Source organism: Bos taurus, chromosome 2 (genome assembly GCF_002263795.3).
Source record: "Bos taurus isolate L1 Dominette 01449 registration number 42190680 breed Hereford chromosome 2, ARS-UCD2.0, whole genome shotgun sequence".
In the NCBI taxonomy this organism is placed as follows: Eukaryota; Metazoa; Chordata; class Mammalia; order Artiodactyla; family Bovidae; genus Bos; species Bos taurus.
The window spans coordinates 130,006,063-130,033,235 of record NC_037329.1 but is presented as its reverse complement, the minus strand read 5'-3'; the positions used below and the strand labels follow the sequence as shown (position 1 = coordinate 130,033,235).

The window sequence follows — 27,173 nt, the reverse complement described above, 5'->3', positions numbered from 1 at the left end:
CTCTTTTAATCCTCACAACCACCCATCTTTTAGGAAGAAGTCAGAGCTCAGAGAGTTCATACAGGGAGTAAGCAGAGGCGGCCTGGGGGCTTACCAGGTCGTGTGATTCCAAACCACCCTTTTAACTACTGTGCCCTTTAAGTTAATTTAAGGAAAAATGTTAAGTCAACAATAGTACAGGTGGTATCTGATGACAGCCAAGAGTCACAAAGCTGCTTTGCAAATGGAAGAAGTTGTAAAAGGTACTGCGTGGTGGTGAGAAGCCTATAAAGGTAGATAGAGCTGAGTACAAATCCCAGCCCTGCCAGTTACCAGCTGGATATCTTGAATCAAGTGTGAAACCCTCTCTCATAGAATAGTTGTGAGGATTCAAGACCTCAAAACATGTAGACCACTTATAATGACTTCTAGTAAAAACCTAATAAATGTTAACTAAATGGGATGCTACATATGAAGCCCAGCATGGCACAGATTCTCTGCACTGTGAGCTGTGGTGGTCGATGGTGACAGCATAGGAGACTTGAAGCCTACTTGCGCCAGTTCCTCTTGCCTTCCCAGCTGGAATTGAATCCTGGAGTGTTCCAAATGCTAGCCCAGGAGCCTTGAAAGTCAGTTAAAATTGAGCCTGGGGAAGCTACAGTGATCCTCACCCTTATTAAATTCTATCATATCCACCATCTCCGGGACACCTCCCTCCAGCCCTTGGAGGAAGCATGTTAAAGATCCCTGGGAGGAGAAGTGGGTCTGTGAGACACAGGAGCAGTGGCCTCTGGGGAAGCTGCTGCAGTGATCTTAGGCGATGGTGACGCCTGGACTGGCATCCCCAGTGCTGGGGAAGAGGAGGAGTATAGTCGAAGGGTGTTTTGGCAGTGAACTGATGAGATGTGGAGACAAGTTGGAAAGAGAGCAGGGAGAGGACTCAGAGGAACCAGAAATTCCAGTTTACAGAGCCTTGATGATCTGGGGAAGGAAATGGGGAAACGGGGAGAAAAGGCTGATTTCTCGGGGAAGACAACGCATCTGGTTTTCTGTACTTGAGTGTGAAAACGCACCACCTTGGGAGATGGTGGGGGTGACAGGCCGTGGGGAACAGATTCAGTCCTCACCGTCCACCAGTTACTCACTCCTCCAACCTTCCCCACCCCTCCTCTGTGTCAGACCTTGTGCTGAGCACCAGGTAAGATGGAAGAATCCAACTGTGGCCTTGCCTTCTAGGAGCTCATGATCTAGCAGAGAGGACCAGCTGTAAATGATCAAGAGTGAGACTGTGTCAGATTTGTTTTAATAGGAATAGTCCAGGCCATGATGGGCATCCGAGGGCTTCTGAGAGGAGGTGGCATTGGAGCTGAGTCTTGGGAGAAGGAGGCATTGACCAGGTGGCCCCGACCTTCTGGAGGTTGGATTGGCATAAGCAAAGGCCCTGGCGACATAAATCAGTGTGGCTCATTAGAGGGGCTGGTCAGTTGTTTGGGGTGGCTATGGCTCAGGGCACAAGGAGGGAGGTAAGAAGAACCATGATTGGAGGGGTGCCTAGATGAGGAGGTATGTTAGTTATCGCTGCATAGCAAGTTACCCCCACATTTAGCTGCTTAAAGCAGAAAGCACGTGTTGTCTCTCAGTTTCTTAGGGTCAGGAATCAGGCATGGGTGGCTTGATGGATGGGTGCCTCTCTCTCAGGGTCTCTCCTGAGGTTGCATCTGGAGGTTTTACCAGGGAAAGATCTGCTTCCACGTTCCTGCACATGGTTGTTGGCTGGTCCCAGTCCCTCCCACACAGGCCTCTCCCACGTGCAGCGGCTTCCCCAGAGTATGAAAGAGAGAGTACCCACGACAGAAGCCACAATCTTTTGATCCTCTTGCTTTCAGAAGGGATGTCTCATTACTTCTCCCAAGTTCTCTTCATTAAAAGTGAGTCACCCGATTCAGTCCTTGCTCCAGGGGAGGGAATTACATGGGGGTGTGAATGCCAGGAGGTAGGGTCACTGGGGCCAAGGCAGAGGTTGCCTGTCACAGGATCAGAGTCTGGGCTGCTTCTTGCAAGTGGTGGGGGCTCGAGGTAATATGAGGGCAGGGTGTGTCCAGGGCTGGCTTCCCCCTACCTCAACCCCCAGCCCAGGCCCAGCCTACCCCGCCGGCTGCTGGACGTGAGTGGAGGCCAGTCAGGGTGTGATTAATGAGCTCAGGGAGCCAGAAGGACACCAGCTGCTGCCATGGCCTGTGAGCAACCACCCAGATGTGGGGCTGCTTCAGCCCAGGCCCCAGAGGCGCTGGCCCCACCAGCCCGGGACGTGTCGGAATGGTAATTACAGCTCCCATCCAAGTGGTCGGCAGAGTGCTCGCCCATCTCCAGCTCAGGGATTCTCCACCTTTTCTCTGCCTCCCTCCAGAACCATTGACAAGTCTCTTAAAATGCAGATTCCTGGGTCTGGTGCAAACTTCATCCCAGGTCTGGTTCTGTGCCTCGGAGGTGACGCCAAGAATCGGCATTTTTTTTAAACAAGCAGCCCTGACGCTTCTTTAACAGGACTCTTAGCTCAGACACACGATGTGTTAACACATCCTTGGCCAGACCAAGCAGGACTCAAGGCCAGGCAATGACCACAGGCCCAGCCCCACCGCCACCCCAGGGAGCATCCACCCTAAAGCGTGGGAGGGGACCTTAGCAGAATCTCTGGGAGGGTGTGGTTTGGAAAGATCCAGTTAAGTTTGAAGCATAATATGATGGGGAAATAATCTCTTGCTTTCTCAAAGAAATGCAAGTTAGAGAAAACTTGGCAGAGAAGGAGTAGATGAGTCCTCTTGGGGCGCGGCAGCGATCCCAGGGATGGGCTGTGGTGAATAATGGTGGACTGGCTATTCTAATGCACTCAGTGGTTCCTGAAACTATGGGCTAAACTGATTCAATCAGACCAACTTGCTCTGGAGCCTACTGTGTGCCTAGCACAGTGGGGAGAGCAGGGGAGGGGCCCAGTTAACCCCTCAATCAGCATGTCCTGGGTACCTTCTGTGCAGCAGGTAGCCTTCTAACAGGTATTTACCGAGTACCTTCTATGAGCCAGGCATATGCCAGTCCTAGGGAGCATCAAAGTGAACAAGAGGGCACACTCACTGCCCTCCCAGAGTTGTTGGTCCAGGTGGGTGGGCAGAGGAAGATGGAGGAAATAAAGTAAATAAACAAGTAAATCGTTACAAACTGTGAGGAGTGAAAAGAAAGATATAAGGTGTAACAGTAGAGATTAAAAGGAGGATCTGCTTTAGCCAGGTGATTCAGAGAAGGCTTCTTGGACAAGGTGTCATTTGAGCTGACTAGGGCTGACCTGGGATAGTTGGAAGAGAGTGCCTGAGACTCAGGGTTTGGCCTCAAGTGGCTCCTGGGTGAGCAGAGGATTCAGACTCAGAGGAACAAGGCAGAGCATGGTCCTTCCAGAAATGAGATCTGTCCAGGCCAAGTACTTTGATGGAAGAAGGCCATCTTTTCTGATGGGACATCTGGGAGGGCTTCGAGGAGGAGGTGGCATTTGAAGTAGGCCTTCAGGAGTGAGTAGGATTTGGATGGGTGAAGGGAGGGAAGGAACTCGTGGTCAAGAAGCCTCATGAACAAAGGCCCATGGTGTGACAGAACAGGGCATGTTTGGTGAGTGTCCAGCGCCCTACTGGGAATGGGGCTGGGACATGGCTTTCTCTCCTTGATTCATCTATTCACGGTTCGCTGAGTGCCTAATCTGAGCCTGCACTGGCCATATCGATGGCGGGTGGGAGACTCCGGGGACTGTCTGCAGAAGACCTCTGCCTTCTCCGGCTTCCCCGGTCCCCAGCCCCCTAGGTAGCACAGTCCCCACTGGGGCCTGCCACCAGCGGATCTGCTGGGGCCGGGGTTCGGGGGGCAGGAGGGTGGCCCAGGAATCTGCCCCCCTAAACCTCTGCAGCAGCTGCTCCACCCCAGCCCTGAGTCCATTCGCCTGACTCTTTCCAGATGTTGATGGGGTTGATTGGGAACGTGTCCCGGCCTCAGTTTCTCCAAGTTTTATCTTGGCCTCTCCTTCCCTAATAAAACTCCTACTTGCCCCTCCCTGCCCATGTGTGGGCGCCCCCCCTCCAGCCCAGAAACCACTGGGGACCCTGCCCTTCTCTCTCTCCCAGTGGAAGACATGCGTCTCAAAGGGGTCTGGAGAGAGTTCCACAGTGAGTGTGATCTCTGTGATGCTCTCAGGGTGTAATGGGATTTTTAATATTTAGCTTGGACAGGGAGAGGGGCTGCGAGCCAGCGGATTGAGGGGGTGGGGTGGGGATGGTTGCACGCACATGTTGATCAGCTGGCTCCAGCTTAGACTTCCCAGCTCCCAGCTGCCCTGGGCTTCCCCTCTCAGCCTCTCCTTCTCCTCCTCCTGCCCTGCTTGGCAGCCCCTGGCCCTGCTCTCTCTCCCACCCATGGCCTGTCCTTGACCTTGGTCTTGGAGACCTGGTTTCAAACCCCAGTCCTACCTCTTGCTAGCTGTGTGACCTTGGGCAAGCCATGGACCCTCTCCTGATCTTTGTTTTCTCATCTGCAAAACAGAATAAACAGATGGACTGCTGTGCAAAGTAAATGAGAAAATACCTAGAAAAGTGTCAGAAAAATAAGAACTTTTACAAACTTGCCTGAGAGCTTTTTTTTTTTTTCCTCCCAATGAGCTTTTTTTTTATTTTGAGGAAAAAATAACTTTTCCTTATCACAAAAGCAATACAGGTTATTTGCAGAATCTTTAGCTGATAAGCCAAAAGGAGAAAATTAAAATAACACAGAGAGTAACCACTGTTAACAGACTGATGTGGATCCTTCGAGGTGTATTTATGTGTATTTACACATATTGATTTTTTTTTAAAGAAAAAATAGATTCCTTTTGGGAATACATGAGGTTTTTTGACTTACTAGTATTTTGTGGGCGTTTTTCAATGTCATGTTGGATCATGTGGGAAGGCTCTTAGAATTCCATAGGCTATCTGTATGATAATTTTTTTTACCAGTCCTCTGGTGATCCACATGTAGATTGCTTAGTTTTTCACTATCGTAAATGCTGAGATGAATTTCATGGTCCCTCTGCCTTTCTGCACTGCTCCAGGTATTTGTGTAGGATATGTCTCCTGGTGTAGAATTGTGGGGTCAAAGGGTATGTACTTTTTTTTAGAGCTTTTGGCACACATTGCCAGATTGCCCTCCAGAAACACTGGGCTGAGTTACCCTCCTGGCAGCAGCCTTCAGGAGTGTCTGTTTCCCCACATACTCACCAGCATGGGATATTCTGCCTGTGGCTTTATTTTCTGTTTTAATTCTAGAATCCTGTGCTTCCCCAGCCAAGGTAGGGAGGGACCGGGGTCAGAGATCCTCTCTGGGCCCTCAGAGCTGGCGCCTGGGCCACCCTCAGGGTGGCCTCCTTCCCACCCTGCTCTCAGCTCCAGCCCTTCCCACAGAAGCTGGACCAGTGGCCCAGCTGTGTCTGGTGAGTCTGTGGGGGTGGGGTGCGGTCAGTCTCAGGGTGAAGAGGAGGAGGCGTCCAGCTGGCGAGGCCTGTGCTGGGAAAGGGGTGTGAGTGTTGGAATGCTGGGTGGGAGGAAAAGCCCAGACCCCCTCCTACCCCGACAGAAAGTTCTGCAGCATCTCTTCAAGGGCAGGGTGGAGACACCCAGCTTGGGGAGGGGGAAAGGTCATAGATAACCCCTCCCGACCCCAGACTCAGGCCAGGCCTGAGACCACACACACCAGCCTTTGGGGAAGGGGATTGGATGGGAATCCTGGCCAATACACTCAGGCTATTCAAGTCTTTGCTTTTAAAAATTGGAAGTGCCTCCCTCTCCCCACATCCCCTTTCCTCTATGCTCTCAAAGCGTCCATTTTTATTCACGACTTTCCATCCATCTCTCCATTGATCTGCCTGTTTCTCCACCTACCCAGCCAGCCATCATCCATTCACTGAACTCCATTTTCTGATTTTTTATTTTTTTGCTTCTTGGAGAGTCTTTGTATAGAGGACCAAGAAGCTAACACACTAGTAAAATCACACTCCCCAGGTACCTGCTGTGTGCCAGTCTCTGGATCAGGTATAGGGACTGCAGGCACGAAGAAGGCCCTTCTTGCCCTCCTAACGTTTCCAGTCTGGTATAGGGGATATGGCTCCATTTGTAACTATAGCCTTGGGGTACTCCAGAGGAAGTCAGGAGACAACTGGGCGGGGTGGGGGTGGGGTGCGGGGCGGGGGGGTGAGCTTCCTGGAGGAGGAGCCATTTTCCCAGGGCTTTGGAGAATGGGAGGAGTTGGGGGCAGAAATTAGTCCAGAAAAAAGATAGTCAGAAATGATATTGATGTTTTTATTTTTAACCCTGGTCTCCCACTGACCCTCAGCCTTCTGGGGGGCAGGGGGCACAGGAGAAGTCTTCTTGGCCAAGGGAGAAGGCAGAGGGGCCGTCAGCACTTTAGTTTCGCTCTGTCCGAGGGCTAAACGAGGCAGAGGCTGAAAGGAGTCCGGAGGACTGGAGAGGGCCAGAGCTGAGGGTGAAAGGTGCCTCTGGGGGGCCCAGCTCTGTGCTATATGCCGGGCTCTGTTGTCTCACTGAATCTTCGGTTGGTATGATGAGCTCCATTTGCAAATGAGACTGAGGTCCAGAGAGGCTCAGCAAAGCTTCCAAGGCCACACGGCCAGCAGCAAGTAGCAGAGGCAGACTGGGAGCCCAGCGTCCTCCAATTTGCTGGGACAACTGATTACCCGGGAGTGGGCGGATATCTGGACGTACCCTGCCCTGCCCACCTTCCTGATTATCCATGGGCCTCTGAGATGGCAGAAGTCAAAAGAGTTTGACAGATAACCAGCTTGGGGGGTGGGGGTGGGGGGTCACACATGAGATTGTAAGACCTCATAGGAAAGAGAGGGCAGCTGAAGGGCTTCTAAGGGGAAGAGGGAAGCTCGTGGCTGGGCCGTGGAGGGCGAGTTGCTTTTGCATCAAGAGGTGTTAGCAGGATGGAGCACACTCCCAGGGCAGAGGCTCAGGGATGGGGAAGCCCCCCATGGGCCTCCTCTCTTCATGCTGAGCCACGAAAGGGGCGCAGCCGCCCCAGTTAACCGCTGGCCAGGGAGAAGGGGCCCCCACTGCCAGCCCCCACACAGCATTAACCAAGTGCTTGGGTCGTGCTGCCTTCCTGCCTCTTACCTTCTGGAATCTCTCCATCAGATTAGGAAACTGAGACCGAGGGCCAGCATCCCACCCCCTCGTAGGTGGCCGAGGCAGGTGTGCACTCTTGTGCTTCCTACTTCTGATATCCTCGGCTTCTTGGAGGTGTCAGAAAGGCTTGGTAGGGACTCCGCTGGTGGTCCAGTGGCTAAGACGCTGCACTCCCAATGCAGGGGTCCCCGGGGTTCCATCTCTGGTCCGGGAACTAGACCCCACACGCCGCAACTAAACATCCTCAATGCCGCAACAAACAGCGAAGCTCCCGAGTGTTGCAGCTAAGACCCAGCACATCCAAGGACCTCCTGTGGACCAGGCAGCTCCCCACGGAGGGTCTCACTGACTCCCAGTCACCAGTTTAGCATCCTCATCCCTGTTTTACAGAAGAGGAAACTGAGGCTCAAAGAAGTAAAGCAGCTTGTCCACGGTGACACAGGGAGGGATCGGATTTGAACCCAGGTCATCTGACCCTGGAGCCCCAGCACTGCCCTCTCTCAGCCCCAGACTGACCCAGGACCCTGAAGGCATCAAGGTTGACGGCTTTGGCCACAGGCCGCCCCAGAACACTCCGGCAGGACCATAAACAGCTGGGGGAAGTTCCCCTCCCTCCAGCGGCTGCCTTTTCATCTGGCTGGGCTTCGGGATCTGGCGAGAGGAGCCCGTTTATTGAGGAAGTTTATGCATTTAACAGTTTAAGCCTTTCTAAGCCTGTGGTACAACAGGATTTCAGAGCCGTTAACAATTCTGTGTGGTTAAGAGATTTTCATGGCTGTGCAGCAGCTGGCTCGGGCCCCACAGGCCCCGTTCTGGCCTCCACCCCTCGCCCTGCTGGGGCACCTCCTCCCTGGGGCTCTTTGTCCTCAGCCCCCACCCTGCCGCTTCTCCCTGCTCCCCTCATTCCTACTGCCTAGGGATGAACTTTGACCTCAGAGGGGAACTGAGGTCCAGAGAGGGGACGGGAGCTACCCAAGGCCACACAGCAGGTGAGAGGCTTGAACTGAGTCCCTTCCCACACCCTGGACTGCCTTCCTTGGGTAGGGGAATGTGGCGGGAGGATGGTCTATTGTTAATTCCCTACTGGCAAGACTTACAAACCACCCCCGTCAAAACCAGCATCTGATCTCTACCAGGGCTTTGGGAACAGGGTTGGGGTGGGGAGACTTGCCCGGATTCACTCACCTTGTCAGCTATCGAGTTGAAATCAGAACTCAGGCCGAATGAGAATTCTTCACACAGTACAAAATGAGGTTTGTTGTTTTGGTTTGTTTCCATTGCTTGTCGGGGGTGGGGAGGGAATGCCATTTGTAATTATAATGTATTACATATGTACAGTATTTATTTACTTACACTCTGCCTCATTCCAGAAAAAGATTAGAGGCTGCTTTTGTGTAGCATTTGGTCTCACCCTATGAGATACTTTGATCTGAATGATGCCCACATGAGAGAAGCAAGGCGAAGATTATTAGCGCCATTTTAGAGGCAAGAAAATCTGAAACCACGAGAGGACCGGACTTTCCCAGGGTCACAGTGCCCTTGGTGGCAGAGACGGGACTTGAGCCCAGTGCTCCGGCCTCCTGGCCCAGGCTCTCATGGGAGCCCCTTGTTGTCCCGTGATGTCCTGTTAGATGGCCCCCCCTTTACCTCCACCTCTGCAGGAACAAGACCCCAGGGACCCCTGGAACCACAGGAGATCTTAGTCTCCACCCCACAAGAGAGGTACCCTGGCAGAGTTCCTCACGGCCCCTAGGACGCGTGGTTCACGTGAAGAGGAAGGTGTGGTGGGCCCCTGACAACCACACAGATAAAGGGGCCCCAGGGTCACCCTGAGGGGTGGACAGGCCTTCAGACTCCCACCCTCTCTGCTCCCTCGGGCTCTTTGCTCCTTCACCAGGCCTTCCCAGTCTTTCTCCGTGGAACCCCATCCATGCAGGTTGGATGATACTGTTGTTTCCATCTCGAGGATTTATTTCCTGATCACGCTGACCCAGGAGAGGGTCACAAACTCACAAGGGCTCCCATGTCACTGGCACCCAGACACAATACATGAACTTTGCCTGTTGCCCGCTTGGCACCTCCTAAACAAAGGGGCCAAGCAAATGCTCACCAGCTTCACGCTTATAAAAACGGAGGCCCCAAGACATTAGAAAAAATGGCTTATCCAGAGACCCGGCAATCAAACTCAGGGTCCAGTCCCACGCTCCCTATGCCTCCCACTGGGCCCTGATTGTAAATATCAGAGACAAGAGCCCAGGGAGGCAGGGAACGTGCATTGGTTGAGCGCCCACTGTGTGCTAGGCCTTCTGCCTTAGGCTTGGTGTAGAATTCTGGATCCCTGCAGTCCCCAGAAGTTGGGTACGGTTGTTATTTTCATTTTATAGAGGATGAAGCGGAGACTCAAAGAGGTTAAATAAATCAGCTCAGGATCACGCAGCTAATGAATGGTGGAGCCAGCACTGAAATCCAAAACCTGCTGTCTTCCCACTGGAATATTTGTGCATTTCATTGTGAGTGAAATATTTTTGCAATCTTTATCTCATTTGATTCTTGACAGCCCTAGGGTGTAAGAGGGATCTTATCCCCGTTGTTGAGCTGAGGACATTAAGGCTCAGCGAGGTGAGGTGCACTGCCTGAGGCTCACCGCTAGGAAGGGTCAGGGCTGGGACTAGAGCTGGGTCACTGGGTCAGTTTGACTCTGATGCCCAGGCTGTGTGGCCCTCCCAGCCTCTTGCTGATGACTTGCATGAGAGCTCTCATGAACACGTTCGTATCAGACCCCTGCCCTGTCGTTCCACTGAAACTGCTCATAATCAAGGCCATGTTGTTCTTATTGTTCACTTGCTCAGTCATGTCTGACTCTTTGTGACCCCATGGACTGCAGCACGCCAGGCTTCCCTGTCCCTCACTATCTCCTGAAGCTTGTTCAAACTTATGTCTATTGAGTTGGTGATGCCATCCAACCATCTCATCCTTTGTCGTCCCCTTCTCTTCCCACCTTCAATCTTTCCCAGCATCAAGGTCTTGTCCAGTGAGTCGGCTCTTTGCATCAGGTGGCCAAGGTATTGGAGCTTCAGCTTCAGCATCAGTCCTTCCAGTGAATATTCAGGGTTGATTTCCTTTAGAATGGACTGGTTGGATCTCCTTGCAGTCCAAGGGACTCTCAAGAGTCTTCTCCAGCGCTACAGTTCAAAAGCATCAATTCTTCGGCATAGAGCCTTCTTTATGGTCCAACTCCCTCATGAGTGACACCCATGTCACCAATCCGTTGGTCAGTTCCCAGGGGTATGTGATAGAGAGACCACTGACTCCTGGTGTCCTTCCTGCTTTGCCAGGTGCTTTGTGGCCAGTTCCTGCTCACCTCCCACCTCTCTACCCCAGAGGACCCAGTGCTGAGTCCTTGGTCTCCTCCTCTTCTCTCTCCCTCTCTCCAGTTGATTTCATCCAGGCCCTCTCTGTGCAATCTCTAGCCTGGACCCCTTCTCTAATGTCCAGACTCACATACCCAACTACCAACTGGACATTTCCACCCATCCTCCTCCCTGCCCCCTAGTCTGTTCCCTGCCCTGCAGCTAGAGGTCCCTCTAAAACATAGGTCATGCCCTGCCTCTGCTCAGAACCCCCGAAGTCCCTCATCTGACATAAAGCAAAAGCCAGAAGGGCCCATAGAGCCCTCTGTGATCTGTCCCTCGCCACTCCAGACAGATTCTCACTTCTTCTTGCCTCCTTCACTCCAGACCCGCTCACTTCCATGGCAGTTTCATCTGCCTGGCATGTTCTTTCCTTGGGTGTCTACATTGATTGCCTTCTCATCTTCTTCAGGTCTCTCCCCAAACTTCACCTTCTCACCAAGGTCCCCCATGGCCCTAGTTTTCAAAAGGGTGCCCATGTGTTCACATGCACAGATGTGCACTTACACACGTGTGCACACAGCCTGTCCCTCTTCCCTCTTTATTTCTCTACATCACCCTTACTGCCACCTGACATGCTGTAGGCTCACTTCTTTATCTCTTGACTACTTGTCTCCCCAGCTGGAATGTAAACTCCAGGAGGGCAGATGTTTCTGTTTTATCCACTGCTGTCTCCAGCTTCTAGAGTGATGTTTAACTCATAGAAAGTATAAGTACATTAGTTGCTCAGGTGTGTCCAACTCTTTGCAACCCCATGGACTATAGCCCACCAGGCTTCTCTGTCCGTGGAATTGTCCAGGCAAGAATACTGGTGTGGGTGGCCGTTCCCTTCTCCAGGGGATCTTCCCGACCAAGGGATCAAACCTAGGTCTCCCGCGTTGCAGGCAGATTCTTTGTCATCTAAGCCACCAGGGAAAACCTAGCTCATAGAAGCTACTCCATAAATGTTAGTTGCAGAGCCCCACTCACCCTAGTCTCACGCCCTGTACCCTCCCAACCCTGATGTGAGCGATGATGCTAACAAAGGCCCTTGGAGAGGCTGGGGGTTCTTTCTCCAGGGCAACCACAGTGGCCAGGATGCCCAGCAGGTCTATCTGGGGTTGGGACAGGTGTTTCTAGACTTGGATTAAGGGTCCTTTTTCTTGAGATGCAGTATTTCCTGAAAAAATCTTAAATCCTTCTTGGAGCTGGGGGCCTCAGAAAGCATCTGTCAGTATTCCTTGTGTCTTCACCATTAACAACCATAATTCCAGTTCTTGCTCCCTTGCCTGCACTGGCCTATGTGTTTAGACTCCGCACACGGTGGTCCTTGACCAGGGCCTGCTGGGGGACCCATCTCTTAGCAGGAGCCTGCGGGAACCCACCAGGGGCCTGGGTCTGTACAGACACAGAGCCAGAGGAGGCACCCAGCCCGCTGAGTCTCCAGCCTCAGGTGTCAGACCCCAGCCCCAGTGCCTGTCTCTCTTGAGGAAGTCTTTTCTGAGCCTCAGTTTCCTCATTGTTAAATGGGGCCTGCGGTCCCAGCCTCCCTGGGTTTAGAAGAGGCCCAGAGGAGTTATGGGAGCTCAGAAGATAGGCAAAGGATGGAGAGGGGAGGGGCGCTCCTGCTCCATCTGGGGAGGGGTGTTTCTTGGGTTGGGCACCAGGCAGTGCCCTGGCTGAGTGCCTGGAGGACAGAGCGTGTGTACATCATTCAGGGGGCTGGCGGTTGCTGGTAATCCCCTCTCAATTACAAGCAAGCCTGAGTACACAGCAGGCGCTTAATACATGGTTGTGGCACAGATGGTTTTAGCCAGATTGAGCAGCGCAGGAGCAGCTCACAGATTCAGGGTGCCTGGGTCCGAATATGGGCTCTGTGCCCCCCACCCACTCACCCTAGGACCCTGGCAGAGTACCTCCCCCACCCCTCCCACCTCTGGGGTTCAGTGTGGCCACCTATAGAACGACTCTTATGTACCAACAGCCTCTAATTCTGTTCTTCCTGGTCCTCACAGTGCCGCCTGAGAGGCCAGCAGGGCAGCTGTGACCATTTGTGACCTGAGAATAGTGACCCCCTGTTACCTGCCACACCCTGGTGCCCTCAAGCAGGAAGGTTAAGGGGAAGAGCCAGCTGCTTTGATTCTCATACCGGTTCTGACATTTATGAGCTGTATGATTCCGGGCATGTGATCACTTCCCAAAAACCTCAACCTTCTCATCTAAATAATGGATGTAATAATGAATGGAATGTTACAGGTGAGTTGTGAGGGTGCAATGCTATTATCAGAGTAAAGCACCGGGCACACGCCCAGCACGTGCCATGTGGTCAGTGCTGATCATAGCCTGGAACTAACTTATCTCAGTGCTCAAGGTTGTCATCATCCCCTTTCGCAGATGAGGAAACTGAGGTTTAGAGAGAGTGAGTGAGTTACTTGCTCCAGGCCACACAGCAAGTAAGGCCCCTTAACCCCTGTCCAGGCGAGCAAAATCAGAAGCCTGGGTGGGACTTGAGGGCCAGTCGGAGCTATTTCCCGCCTCTGTCCCCTATGTCCCTGGCAAATTTTGGGCCCAGAGCCTCATGTTACCTTGGCTTCTTCCAGGGAACCAGACTCAGGCTTCATCCCTTAAAGGTGTCATCATCTGATTCACAGCATTTTAAAGACCCGAGAATGGTCACTGACCTTTTTAAGCTGCCTGGACAGACCAGGCAGCCTCAGGGGCCCCACATCCATATCCCTGGCAACTGCAGCCCTGGGCTGCCTTCCCCCTACACCCTGCCGTCAGAGCTGTCTGTCTGTGGGAGCTCCCCAGAGTCCTGGGAGAGGTGTACACGCACGCGTGTGCTGGGTCAGTGCAGGGCATCCCTGACATGGCTGCATGTATGTGTGCACTGGCCCTGGTAGACGTGGCAGAGTGTGCACGGGGCCTGATGGGAGTCTGTTTGTGTCTGTGTGTAGAAGCGTGCCCACTGACCCAACATCCCTCCACATGTGCGATTGGAACATCTCTGGACACAAGAGCATGTGCGTACATTTCAGGGGCGGGGCCCGTACGTGCCCTTGCCCACACGCTCACCCTGGAGCCCACTGTTGGTCACTACTGCCCTTGTGCCTGTGTGTTCCTGTATCTGCCTGACTTGTCCCAGTACATGTGTGTACAAGGAGGAGCATACTCATGCACATGCTGGCTCACTTGGACCAGTGCACACAGAGGAACGTAGGTGCCACAAAATGAGCGTGTGCACCCATCATGGTGTGAGGGGATCCCTGTGCATGGGTGTGTGTGTCCTGAGTCAAGTAGATGTGTGTATATTTGTGAATATCCAACCACAAGGAAATCAAGCCTGAGTGTATATGTTCGTTCATATATTGTATCAAACCACATGTACACATGCTTGGAAATCGGTATTTGTGTGCATGTGTGTCTCTGTGCGTGCAAGGGACCCCACTAGTGAAGTGTGTGTGTCAGGGAGGGATACACACACACACACACACACACACACACACACTTTCTGGGGGCCAGAATGTCAGGGTCATTGATTTTCCGTCTCTTAGAAATTCCCTTTGAGGTCCTCTTCATGTCTCTTTCATGAACCAAACTCAGCAGTTCCAACGCCCTTAAAGCAAATCGGCCCGTTTTGCAGCAAGCCTCTGTCCCCGGCCTGCCAGCCTCCCCCGCTGGTTGTGTGCACAGCACATACACCCAGAATCTGCTTATGATTTACGGGAAAGCAGGAGGGCCCCTGGCGGGGCTTCGGTGACGGTGCTGGGCTGGGGTCAGCTCCTCACCAGGCTCTGCTGTTTTCTAGTCGGTGGTCTTGGGCATTCCCTCACTTCCTGGAGCCTCCAGTTTCTCAGCTGCCAAGGAGGCCTGAACGGTGGTACAGACTTGATGGCAAGGCCCCTGCCCAGGCTGGCTCGGCATTTCTCTCACATTTGCGGGCTGTGTTTTGTTCACACAACGCTTCTGCCTTCTTCTCGGGGAGAGAGGCTGCATGTACATGAGGGCCGGTGGTGGACAGGCCGGCGGAGGAGCTGTCGTGCCTCCTGGAGGAAGGGGCAACTGTGTGCCGCCCCCCCGCCATGCATCCCCACTGTGCTCTAAGCTGGCATCCCCTCATCCCGGCCTGCCCGCTGCCCTCTGTTACCCCCATTCCACAGAGGAGGAAACTGGCCAGAGAGCTGCAGGGGCCTGCCCAAACCTCACAGGAGGCAAGCCAGTATTGGGACCCAGATCCAGCTGACTCCAGGGCCTTCTTGAGCCTGCTAAGAACGCTTCCTAGAGCAGGCGGGAGAGAGAGATCAGGCCCCAAAGGACCTCCGTTCCCCAGAGCGTGGGCTGGAGGGTGTCCAAGCCCGAGGCGCCCCAGGAACAGAGGAGGGGAAGCCCCAGGCTGGAGGAAGGCAGGCCCTTCAGCCTCGGCCTCCTGCCTGCCGGCTCTCCGGGTCCCGGTTCCCTCCAGCTGGGCACCCCCTCGCTGGGGTCCCCTCCCATCCCTAGCGCTGCGGTCTTTGTGGCCCGGGAAGAATGCCTCTCTTTATCTCCCGGGCGCCCCTTCCCTTTGATTCTCCTCTCCCCAGCGTTTCTGCTGACCTCTGCGTGTTGGGAATCCAATTAGAGGAGCGGACAGGGAGAGTGACAGCCACGCTGAATCCCGCCTCGGCCCCTCCGAGCACGCCCGGCCGGAGCTTGCGGGCGATGCGGGGCCTGCTTGTCATGCCGGGCCCAGCGCGGGGCTTTGTGGGGATTAGCGGCCCGGGCCGGGGTGGGGCCTCTCCGCAGATGGGATCAGAAGTGCTGCTGGTGAATGTCACATCAAGGGGAGAGTAGGGGATCCCCCCTCTGCTCTGTGGGGAACCCAGCATGGGGAAGAAGCGGGGGGAATGGGCAGGAGGCAGGGTGGCCTTGGCGTGGAGTGGGTCACCACCTTGGCCGATAGACAGGATGCTTGGGGAAGTGACGGCCCAGCCCATTTGGGTTATGTGGTTCCAGAGCTAGATCGAAGCAGAGCTGGCAGCCAGCCTCAGGTCTGCCTGCTGTAGGGGAGACACTTGAATTTCCACCTAGGAGGGGCATCGGGGGTTTAGGTGCTTGCAAGGGTGGGATATTATCTTGAAGCTTTATTCGTAAAACACTTTACTTATGGCTGGGAGAGGCAACCCCCCAAATTGGAAAGGGGCGGCCACTTCATAATGGTGTCTGAAGACTTGCCCACCGCAACTACTCCTTGGCATGGCCACCAGCCTAAGGCCAAGACCCTGCCCTTCTCCACCCACCGCCAAGAAGTTATCCTTCTGGTTTACTGCCAAAGAAGATGAGGGTCTCAAGGACCGAAGGCCAGTCTGAGGCAGAGCTAGGATTCGTCTCCCCTCACCCCCTGCTTCTATCCCAGTATCACCCTGACCCCCTCCCCCACCTCCTAAATCAGGAGAGTCCCCCATGCCCCCTCCCCAAGGGGGTATTTGGTGTCTGAAGAAGTGGATTTCTAGCCCTCAGGGAAAACCATCAGCCTCACCCCCAGCCCCAGGAGCAGCAGGCAGAACACGGGCCAACAAATGCCCCAGCCCCTCCAGAAACGGCTGGAGCCCACAGTGCACTGGGCCCGTCCTGGGCCCAAGCACCCAGGGAGATTTGGATCTGAGGTGGCTTCTGCCTCCAGGAGCTCACAGTGGTAGGTGTATAAAGGGGAAGCCCAGGACCGTGAGGACCCACAGGAGAAATGTGGGTGGAGATGGGACCACACTTCAGGCTGGGAGTCCCAGAGGACTTCCTGGAGGAAGCGGCACCTGAGCTGAGACCTGGAGGACAAGCTGAAATAGCTTGAGGAGGCCCCCCACCCGAATATTCCAGGCATGAGAGGCAGGGCAGGTGTGGGGCTTCCCGGGGAGGGGCACCTGCCCACGCTCATCCCTGTCCTCATTCCGCAGCTGCCTGGGCTGGGCAGGGCTGACGCATCTCCTGTCCCAGCGCCCCAGCCAGGCTGCACAGCTGTGACCGCCTCCTGGGCCTGGAAGGGTTGGCAGTTTGGATGCTCAGCATCTTCAGGAAGAATTGTCGCAGAGGTGGGACAGCAAAGGGCCGGAGAGCACGCATTAGAGAACCAGGCCCCTTCCACACACCGCCTCTGTGGACCCCACATCAGCCCGAGAAGCAAGAAGTGCCACCCGATTTAACCAGTGAGAAAATGGTTCAGGGAGGCAAAGGGGCTGCCCAGACTCAGCATGTTAATATATGGCCCCAGCATCTACACTCAGGACCCACACAGGCCTTTCCCCCGACTCTGGGCTATCACAGCCAGTGCAGGTACGAGTTTATCGTCTTTATGTTTTAGGTTCTCCTGTCCCAGCTCAATGCCTGGCACACAGAAGGTGCTCAGCGGGTGAGTGGTAGACGGATGGATGGATGGATGGAGAAAAACAATCATCAATCGATTCCTTACCTTAAAAAAAAATAACAGTGTCATTTGTCCCCATCCTGCCAGCAAAGACCGTATTAATGATGGATTAATCTTTCAGCTCAGTTCTCATGAATACAAAACGGGAAGGTGTGTGTGTGGACCCAAGAGAGCCAGAAAAGACATCCTGGGCTGCTTCCCACACCTGTCTGGACCTAAAGACACATGCTCAGTCACCCAGACCCACTCATACGTTCTCACCCACTCACACACTCTTGTACAGCCGACGCCCCCGCCAAGGGACCTCCACACCTCCCCACCCCTCCATCTCCCCAGTTCCAGGCGGAGGCCTCCATGGCCCTGCCCACAGGCACACAGCCTCTTCCAGCCCCTCCCCTCCCTCTGAACCTGACTGCTCCTCCTCGCCTGCCTTCCTCGCCTCCTTCTCTCCTTCCTTTTGTCTTCCCCTCCCATCCTCCTCCTGTGTTTGCTTTCTTCTTCTGTCTCTTGGTTTCTCTACCTTAATCGGGTTTCCCCGTCTTGGCTTCATCCTCCATTGTCTTGGCTTCATCCTCCATTGTCTTGGCTTCATCCTCCACCTGTCTGTCTGTCCATCCACTGGGCACTTTCTCTTTGTCTCGCCCTTCCTCACCTATTCCCCTCAGATCACCTCAGACCTGAAGGAGACCCCTTGCCACCCCCCACTGCCCCCGCTACCCCGGACCCCGTCTTAGACTCATCTGGGGCCCAGGGGGAGCTGTGAACTGGAGAGTGAAGACTTTCTCCTCAACCCAGACACAGGGGTCAAGCTGGGGTCCAAAAGCAGCCCCCTTCCCTTCCGCCTCAGAAAGGGGCATGGTACACATACCCAGGGCGGCCGCCAGTCTCCTCACCTGCTAACCCAGGGAGTCAGCGGGCCTGGCCATTGATTTGCTGCACACGTATCTCCTGAGCCCCACCCTGGCGAGGTGAGGGGAGACGGCTGCAGACTCACACAGCCCAGTTCAGATTTTCTCCATGCCTCCGAGCCTCAGTTTTCTCATCTGTAGAAAGGGGACAGGAGACTTGCCCCGGAAGAGCTGTGTGAAGCTCGGATGTCCTGCCTGACACACAGCAGGAGCTCATAGGTGGCCTTGGAAGAGACAGGCTCTGCCCTCAGAGGACTCACGGCCCGGTGGAAGGCAGGTGGCAGGAGAAGTCACCCCCGTCAGGCTCTGGGGAGCTGGTAGAACCATAATCAGAGGCTATTTGTCCCGGAGGTCAGTTTGAGGGGCCGGGGTCAGGAATCACAGGGAAGAGACAGGTCTCATCCTGAGTGATGCTGGGCCACGTGCCTCAGTGGGAGCTGTTGCTAGAATTCAGCCTACGATCTGGCCAGCCTGGAGTTTGTCTATCAGTCTAGGGATTCTCAAGCACGCCTGGTTGGCCCCTCACCTTCTTACCTAGGCTAGAACCCTGCAGACTTGGGGTGAGCCACCTACCTTCGCATCATCCACGCATCATCTCTCTCCAATGCTGGCCACAGGGGGCCTGGCTTGTTGATTTCCAAGAGACTTCGGTGGTGCCCCGGGTTGGCATGACCCCACTGTGCGTCCTTGAATCCCACTCATCCTCTCTTTGAGCCTCGGTTTCCTCATCAGGGCCCTTGAGAAGCTTAGACAAGGGGCTGCAACCTCAGAGTGGGCGTGGGGTCACCATCTCCCAACCTCCCACCCAGGGTGCTCCCCATGCTGAAAATTCCAGACCTGCCCCGCCCCTCGGGGGGCTCATCTCAGACCCTCCCTTTCAGGAACTGACCTCCCCTCCCACTGCCTGAGAAGTCTGGCCCCAGGATGCCTGCGCCCTCTGCCCCCTCCCCCCACCGCCCTGCGACCACCCAGCCCAGCCAGCTGGGCGGCAGGGGATCAGAGGCTGCTCACTGCAATCCCCCTCCCACCCAGCCTGGACCCTGGGTCAGCAAGCCTTCGAACGTGGGAGGGGATGGAGACCGAGGTTCTGCTGGGTGGGGGTGGGGTGGGGGCGGGGGTGAGCATAAGGCAGGTGCGTGTATGGGTGTGTGAGTGTGTGTGTGTGAGTGAGAAGGAGAGAGATCGCCAGTGCATGTGTGCTGCTAGCGGGGCTACAGATGTGTCTGTGGAGCTGGCAGGGTGAGCCCGGGGAGAGAAGACAAAAGAACAGCCTAAGCCGAAGAAGCCGCTGCTGCTGGACGCGGGAGGCTGAGCCCGTTTGTATGCAGCAAGAGCGGGAGCCCAGCAAGGCCTGCTCTTCAGAAGAGCCTCCATTCCCAGGACACTGGAGCAAGCAAGGCAGAGCCCCTCCCTCACACACCATCCTGCCCAGCCCTCATTGTGCAGGTGGGGAAACTGAGGCTGGGGAGCCGCAGGGCAGGTAAAATGGCCAGGCTGGGACTGGAACCCAGCCAGCCCCTCAGACCAGGGTTCTTCCATGTCTTGAGTGCCTCTGGGGCTGCAGCTGGGGTCCAGAGTTGGACAAATGAAGGAATGAGTCACGACTGGCGATATTTGTCAAATGCACTGGGCAAACCTTTGAGGCGAACTTGGTGAGCCTCACACAACCTCTAAAATATGTGCCATTTTTATCATCCCCGTTTTACAGATGGGAGCACTGAGGCCCAGAAAGGTAATTTGCTCCAGATCCTACAGCTCATAAGCAGCAGAGCCAGGGTTCAAGACCAGGCCAGCTGGTACCAGAGTCCATGCTTGCGGTCACTGTACCATGCAGCCTCTTCAAACGTGGAATTCTTGAAACATAGGGACCGTTAAGTCTCTGTCCTTCCAGTTCTGAGCACTGGCCTGGCACATAGCAAGTGCTCAGCGATGCTTGCTGAGTGGGTGAATGAGCAAGAGAGGACCTTCACCACGAAGACATCTTCCCAGGCCCCAGGACCCCAGCTCTCGCAGCACAGTTCTACGGCATGTGCGTGGCCCCCGCCCCCGCCCCCCAGCAGGCAGGTGTTGGCTGTGCCCTCCGCAGGGCCAGGCCCCACAGGGACAAAGCCGGGGGCGCGCCCGGGCGGCCCAGCCCCAGCGCAGGCTGAAGCTGTAACAGGCTGGAAATCTCTTTTGTCAAAGCCTGCACTGCCTCCAACCTCCTTTAATTAAAGACAATTAGTGCTTTCAGCCCCTCTGCACAGCTCAGCTCCCCTGTTTGCAAACACACAGCTGCGGGAGCTTTGTGGGCGCCCCCCCTCTGCCGCCGCCGCCCCCAGTCCCGCTTCCCTAGAGACACACAGAGGTGCCTTTATTATCAGCACCGAGGCTGCAGCACCAAGAGACAGGCGCCTCCGCTCAAGAAAGGGAAGGGAGCGCTTCCCAGCGAGGCTGGGGAGCGTGAAAAGCCAAGGACCCTGGGGTGGCCTGGCACACGTGGGCCATGGGTCTTGCTTTTCGAGGAATCGCCTGTGGGTGCCAAGTCCAGTTGGGGCACCTAAGAGGGACTTAACACCTTCCTTTCTCCTCCTCTGCTTCTTAGAATTTGAGCCACCCATGTGTTTTCTCCCAGAACTCTGTGTCTGACCTGTGTCTGATCACAGAGGCTGGCCCTGAGTACTCCCTTAAGAAGAAAGAAAAAGGGAGAAATGAGTTTTACTGAGCACCTGTTATATGCTGGGGCCCTGGCTAGACTCTAACTGCACAGCGTAATTCTATTATAGTAGACAGACATGCCAAGGCTCAGAATGGCTCAGCAACTTGGCAAAGCACAATTAGAAAGTCGCAGAACCAGTAATCAAGACGAGGCCTTCTGAGCTGAGCATACTGGTTGGATCCCAGCAAACTGGGAGCTCAGCCTCTTCTTAGACTTCAAACGGTCATCTGGTCTAGCTCTCCACTTGCCTCGGCCCCCAGGGACTGAGCCTATGCCAAGTGCCAGGCAATCTTGGGCCCCCTCTGGGTGCTGAAAAGAATGTAGACACAGCCATGGCCTCCAAGAGCTCCCAGTTGAAGGGGAGCTGCTATGAACAGACCCGTGCACAGCGGCAGCACCCTGTGATAGCAGAGGGCTTTGCAGACTTTTCCAACAGTGTAGGGGACCTGGGTTCGATCCTTGGTCAGGAAACTTGATTCCATGTGCTCCAACTAAAGGTCTTGCCTGCTGTGACGAAGCTTGAAGCTCCCATGTGCTGCAACTGAGACCCAGCCCAGCCAAATGAATAAATATTTTTCAAAAGAGGACAGTGGGCAAGAGCACTGTAGGCAAAGTCCAGGCATTAAGAGAGAGCCAATTTTAAGAAAGGTGAGTGGTTCCGGCAGAAAAGGGATCACTAAGCCCACCGTGGATAAGGGGACAGAGGCCCAGGCGGGCTGAGTGACCAGCCTAAGGTCACATGGCAAGCAAGTGTTGGGAAGGGAGCCTGACCTCTGAATGCGGTACTGCAACCAGCCCATGAAGGCCTTCCCCACCGGACTCTTGACTCTAGGGGGAAATCATGTCTGTTTTTGCTCACTTTTATAGCCTGGGACCTTGCTGAGTCCTGACCTGGGCAGGAGCTTAATAAATATCTGCTGAGTCAATGAAATGGCCCAGTGGAGGCATGTGAGAGACTTGCTGGCCTCCACTGTCCCTCCTGAGGTCCAGGACAGACATCACCAATCTATCACCACACCTTTCCGCTCAGTCCAGAAGGGCCGCAGGCAGGCTCCTTGGGGCTGGTGTATGTGGTGAAATCACTGCAGAGTCAAGTCCAGGCTCACAATTTGCAGATGAGAATTTCCAAGTAGGATATTTCCAAATGGGGAGGAAGGTACAATACTAATAATAGTTCAACATTTACTGAGTGATTTCCACATACTAGGCACTGTTCTAAGCTCTTAATATGTACTTAAGTCCCACAGCACCCATGACATGGGTATTTTTCTTCTCATTTTCCAGAGGGGGGAAGTTAAGGCACAAAGAAGTTAAGTAACCAGCCCTAGAGCATATGTGGGTGCTAAGTCGCTTCAGTTGTGCCCAACTCTTCATGACACCTTGGACTCTAGCCCACCAGACTCCTCTGTCCATGGGATTCTCCAGGCAAGATGACTGGAGTGGGTTGCCATTCCCTTCTCCAGGGGATCTTCCCAACCCAGGGATGGAACCCAAGTCTCATGTCTCCTGCGCTGGCGGCAGGTGGGTTCTTTACTACTAGCGCCATCCTCAGTTCAGCTCAGTCGCTCAGTCGTGTCCGACTCTGCAACCCCATGGACTGCAGCACGCCAGGTCTCCCTGTCCGTCACCAACTCCCGGAGTTTGCTCAAACTCATGTTCGTCGAGTCGGTGATCAGCCAACCGTCTCATCCTCTGTTGTCCCCTTCGCCTCCTGCCTTCAATCTTTCCAGCATCAGAGTCTTCAAATGAGTCAGTTTGTCACATCAGGTGACCAAAGTATTGGAGTTTCAGCTTCAGCATCAGTCCTTCCAATGAATATTCAGGACTGATTTCCTTTAGGATGGACTGGTTGGATCTCCTTGCAGTCCAAGGGACTCTCAAGAGTCTTCTCCACACCACAGTTCAAAAGCATCAATTCTTCGGCGCTCAGTTTTTTTTATAGTCCAACTCTCACATCCATACATGACCACTGGAAAAACCATAGCCTTGACTAGATGGACCTTTGTCCCCAAAGTAATGTCTCTGCTTTTTAATATGTGATCTCGATTGGTCATAGATTTTCTTCCAAGGAGCAAGTGTCTTTTAATTTTATGGCTGCATTCACCATCTGCAGTGATTTTGGATCCCAGAAAAATAAAGTCTGCCACTGTTTCCACTGTTTCCCCATCTATTTGCCATGAAGTGATGGCACCAGATGCCATGATCTTAGTTTTCTGAATGTTGAACTTTAAGCCAACTTTTTCACTCTCCTCTTTCACTTTCATCAAGAGGCTCTTTAGTTCTTTGCTTTCTGCCATAAGGGTGGTGTCATCTGCATATCTGAGGTTATTGATATTTCTCCCGGCAATCTTGATTCCAGTTTGTGCTTCATCCAGCCCAGCATTTCTCATGATGTACTCCGCATATAAGTTAAATAAGTAGGGTGACAATATACAGCCTGGACGTACTCCTTTTCTTATTTGGAACCAGTCTGTTGTTCCATGTCCAGTTCTAACTGTTGCTTCCTGACCTGCATACAAATTTCTCAAGAGGCAGGTCAGCTGGTCTGGTATTCCCATCTCTTTCAGAATTTTCCACAGTTGATTGTGATCCACACAGTCAAAGGCTTTGGCATAGTCAATAAAGCAGAAATAGATGTTTTTCTGGAACTCTCTTGCTTTTTTGATGATCCAGCAGATGTTGGCAATTTGAACTCTGGTTCCGCTGCCTTTTCTAAAACAAGACTGGGAGCTGACTGTGGCTTAGATCATGAACTCCTTATTGCCAAATTCGGACTTAAATTGAAGAAAGTAGGGAAAACCACTAGACCATTCAGGTATGACCTAAATCAAATCCCTTACGATTATAAGTAAGTGAGATTACTTTACTTATACAATTATAAGGAAGTGAGAAATAGATTTAAGGGACTAGATCTGAGAGACAGAGTGCCTGATGAACTATGGACGGAGGTTCGTGACATTGTACAGGAGACAGGGATCAAGACCATCCTCAAGAAAAAGAAATGCAAAAAAGCAAAATGGCTGTCTGAGGAGGCCTTACAAATAACTGTGAAAAGAAGAGAAGCGAAAAGCAAAGGAGAAAAGGAAGGATATAAGCATCTGAATGCAGAGTTCCAAAGAATAACAAGGAGAGATAAAAAGCCTTCCTCAGTGATCAGTGCAAAGAAACAGAGGAAAACAATAGAATGGCAAAGACTAGAGATCTCTTCAAGAAAATGAGAGATATCAGGGAACATTTCATGCAAAGATGGGCTCAGTAAAGGACAGCGCCACCCTAGAGCACACATTACTACTTTGCAACGCCAGACTCCAAATCCAGGGAGCCTCGCCCCAGAGTCACACCCTCTGTTGCTATGCCTCACTGCCTCTCCTCCACTAGCGTGGGACCTCTTGGCCCTCAGAGCTGGCTGCCCCCAGGGCTGGTGTGCCTCCAGCCTCTCTATGAGGCCCTGGCTTCCTCCCCCACAGTGGAGACCCAAAAGCTTAGTCAGAGCTGGCAGCGCCAGGCCAGGCCTGGGATCCATCTGCCTTTCGGCAGCTCCAGACCAGCTTCCTCCAGCCTGGACAGCTTCCCAGTGGTGCCTCTGCAGGCCCTTTCAAGTCCCCTGGCACCCCCAGCCCCACTTCCTGCGACCCCTGGCCCTGGCCTGACCCGCTCCACTCAATTTCCCAAGATGAGTTGCAGAAGCTGCGGGGTCTGTGTGCAGAGTCGGGGAAAATTAACGAGCTGCTCCCCGGCAATTGGCGGTTTCCAGGCACCAGCTGGCCTGGAGTATTTACTCGGCACCCTCAGAGCAAGACAATTAAGTGGAGCTTAGGCCGGGGTGCGGAGATGTCTACAGATCAGATGGAAACCCTCCTAAGATGTTTTTCCAAGGGATCAGTGCCTGAGAACAAGTTTCCAGGGAACTGGGGTCTTTATTCATTCTTATTAGTATATTACCTAGTAATATGTTTATATATAACATATACATATATAGTCATTCATTTTTTTCGTTACCTGGGTTGCCATGTTGAATCCTCACCTTTTCTCTGCAAGATAGACATGGTTATTGCCATTTTACAGATTAAGAGACTGAGGCTCAGCAAGGTTAGGGGACATCTCCCAGGTCACACAGGGGAGGTAGGATCTGTCTGACTCCAAACTTCTGCTTCTTGCCATAGAATAGGTCTCTTTTCTGGTCTTTGAACCTACGTAGCCCTGTATTAGGCACCAAGGTTGATCCAGAAGCAAGAGTCGATCCAATGTGTGCTGTGTACCAACTCTGTGCCAGGCATAGAGAAGAGTGAGAATGTGAGATCCCTTTCCTGCCTTTGGGAGTGCCATGTGGGAGGTGTGTGTGGTACAGAGCGAGATTCCAGGAAGATCTGGCTGACCTGAGTCAGTTCTGATGATAGGGTAGAGCTTCATGGAGGAAACAAACCTTGTTTGGGGGCTTTGAAGGCTGAATAGGAGCCTGACAGATAAAGATGAACCAAAGCACATTCCAGAGGGGAGAATTCAGCATGGCCACCCCAGTGCTTTGTGTGCTGGGGAAGTGTTCAGAGTTCAGTCTGGTGTTTGGTGAGATCGTTGAGGTGGGGCAGAAAGGGGAGGAAAGAGAGCAGAGAAGACGGTTGGGACAGATGACAAAGGACCTTGAAGGCCTGGCTGAGCAGGTTGGACCGGGCAGCTCTTGTGGTGACCGTGCTTAGTCGCTCTGTCATGTTCGACTCTTTGAGACCCCATGGACTGCAACCGACCGGGCTCCTCTGTCCATGGGGATTCTCCAGGCAAGAATCCTGGAGTGGGTCTCCATGTCCTCCTCTGGGGCATCTTCCCAACCCAGGGATCCAACCCAGGTCTCTCTCATTTCAGGCAGATTCTTTACTGACTGAGTAGTGACCTGGGTACCAGCCAAAGAGAAGAGGCACAGGAGATGGAGTGGGGGCCTGGTTGCCAGTGCCATCCTATGGGCACCCCCCAACCCAGTACCACATGGCAGGGGTTCCCCATTCCCCTGACCCTTTCTCCTGTTCCCTGGGCTTCATGATGGTCTCATGGTGGCATGAAAAGGAGGGGTAGGAGAGGGGGGGCCAAGCTGGTTGCTTGTCCATGGAGCCACCTCCTCCTTGCTCTCTTCCAAGACTTACAGATCTCCCTCCCTGTCCTCTCCCACCTCCCCAAGTCAGGCAGTTGCTAACTCACTCTGTAACCTGCGGCAAGTCACTTCTACCTGGCACTCAGTCTCCCCAAAAGTCTAAGAAGGAACTAAATCAGAGATCTCAGTGGCCTTTAACCTCTGTATCCCCGAGTTCCCTGAGAACATGGGCGAGGAAGCTCTGTCCCGTGGGAGTTGCCAGTGGATGGGGATGGAGGCAGGGAGTCTGGGAACTTCCCGTGAAGACCCTCACCCGCAGAGCTGTCAGGGCAGGAAGTGTAACTCCCAACCTCTCTGCCTTCCTATCCCACCCCGACTCAGGCCCCTTCTTGGTCCTTGTCACCTAAGCTCCCCTGACGTGTCGCTTGGTCCCTGTCATCCCACCTCAAGTCTGGGAAAGCTCCATGGGGGACATTCAGACATTCTGACACATCAAAGAGGGTGTGTATTTGGGCAAGGGCTCTGGCAACCCCAGGTTCCCCTCCCCAACCCCACTCAGCCCACTGACAGCCCCCGAGTGGCCTCTATGAAAATGCCCTATTCCCGGCCTCTGGGGTCAAGTGACGGGGTCTAAACTGGGGAGTCAGAAGCAACAGGACCTGGCCTGGAGCTTGGAAACCCGCTTGCTGTGTGATGCTGGGTGAGTTCTCTGCCCTCTCTGAGCCTCTGTTTTCTCATCTGTACAATGAAGGGCGTTTGGATAACGAATGCTTCTTAGCCCCAAGAGTATATGAGAATCACCTGGGCCTCTAAGCCCATTTCTGATACTGTTGGTCTGAGGAAGGGCCCAGCCACCCTGTGCTTGAACACTGCCAGCCTAGGAGATCCCTAAGGGCCAAGTTCGGCTCCAACACTTGTGAACTCTTCTTCTCCGTTTGCCCCAGGTCTGACTCCTGGCACCCTAATGACCAGGACCACAGAGCAAGGCAGTTTTGACCCTGTTAGCCCAATCACCCTTGGGATGTCCAGGCCAGAAGGTCATCTTTCCCCCTCACTTTCACTCTCAGCATGCCAGTCCCCAAGCCAGTCTGTCCTCGTGGGTGGCCTGGGCGAGATGGAGGCTGAAAATAACCCATCCTGGGCACTGAGAGTGGAGGGCAGAAACACTGTACAGGAGCCCGAGGAGGGTGAGCCTGCAGGTCAGGCTCAGGCTTAACACCTCAGGTCCAGCCTTGCTTAGCTGTGTGGCCTGGGACAAGCCAGTCCACCTCTCTGCACCCCTGGACATGGTTGTAAAATGCAGGCGTGGCATCTGCCTCTCTGGATATTGAGGAGTTTGAAATAATGACAAATTTAAGCACCATCAGTGCCGCCTTGCTCCTGGTGTCCTGCCTGGCCAGGGAGAGAAGATAGCCTTGCAGAGAGTAATAGAGCTGCAGCCCTGCTGGGTGAGGGGGTGGGGGGGTGAGGTGGGCACACAGAGCCACTGGGGGGCCCTCAGGCCCACCTGGGGA

General features: G+C 53.8%; 1 protein-coding gene across 3 annotated transcripts in view; it reads left to right on the top strand.

Moving 5' to 3' along the window:
- EPHB2 (EPH receptor B2) overlaps positions 1–27,173 on the top strand; it is a 219,829-nt gene that overhangs the window by 84,617 nt on the left and 108,039 nt on the right. The window lies entirely within an intron of this gene.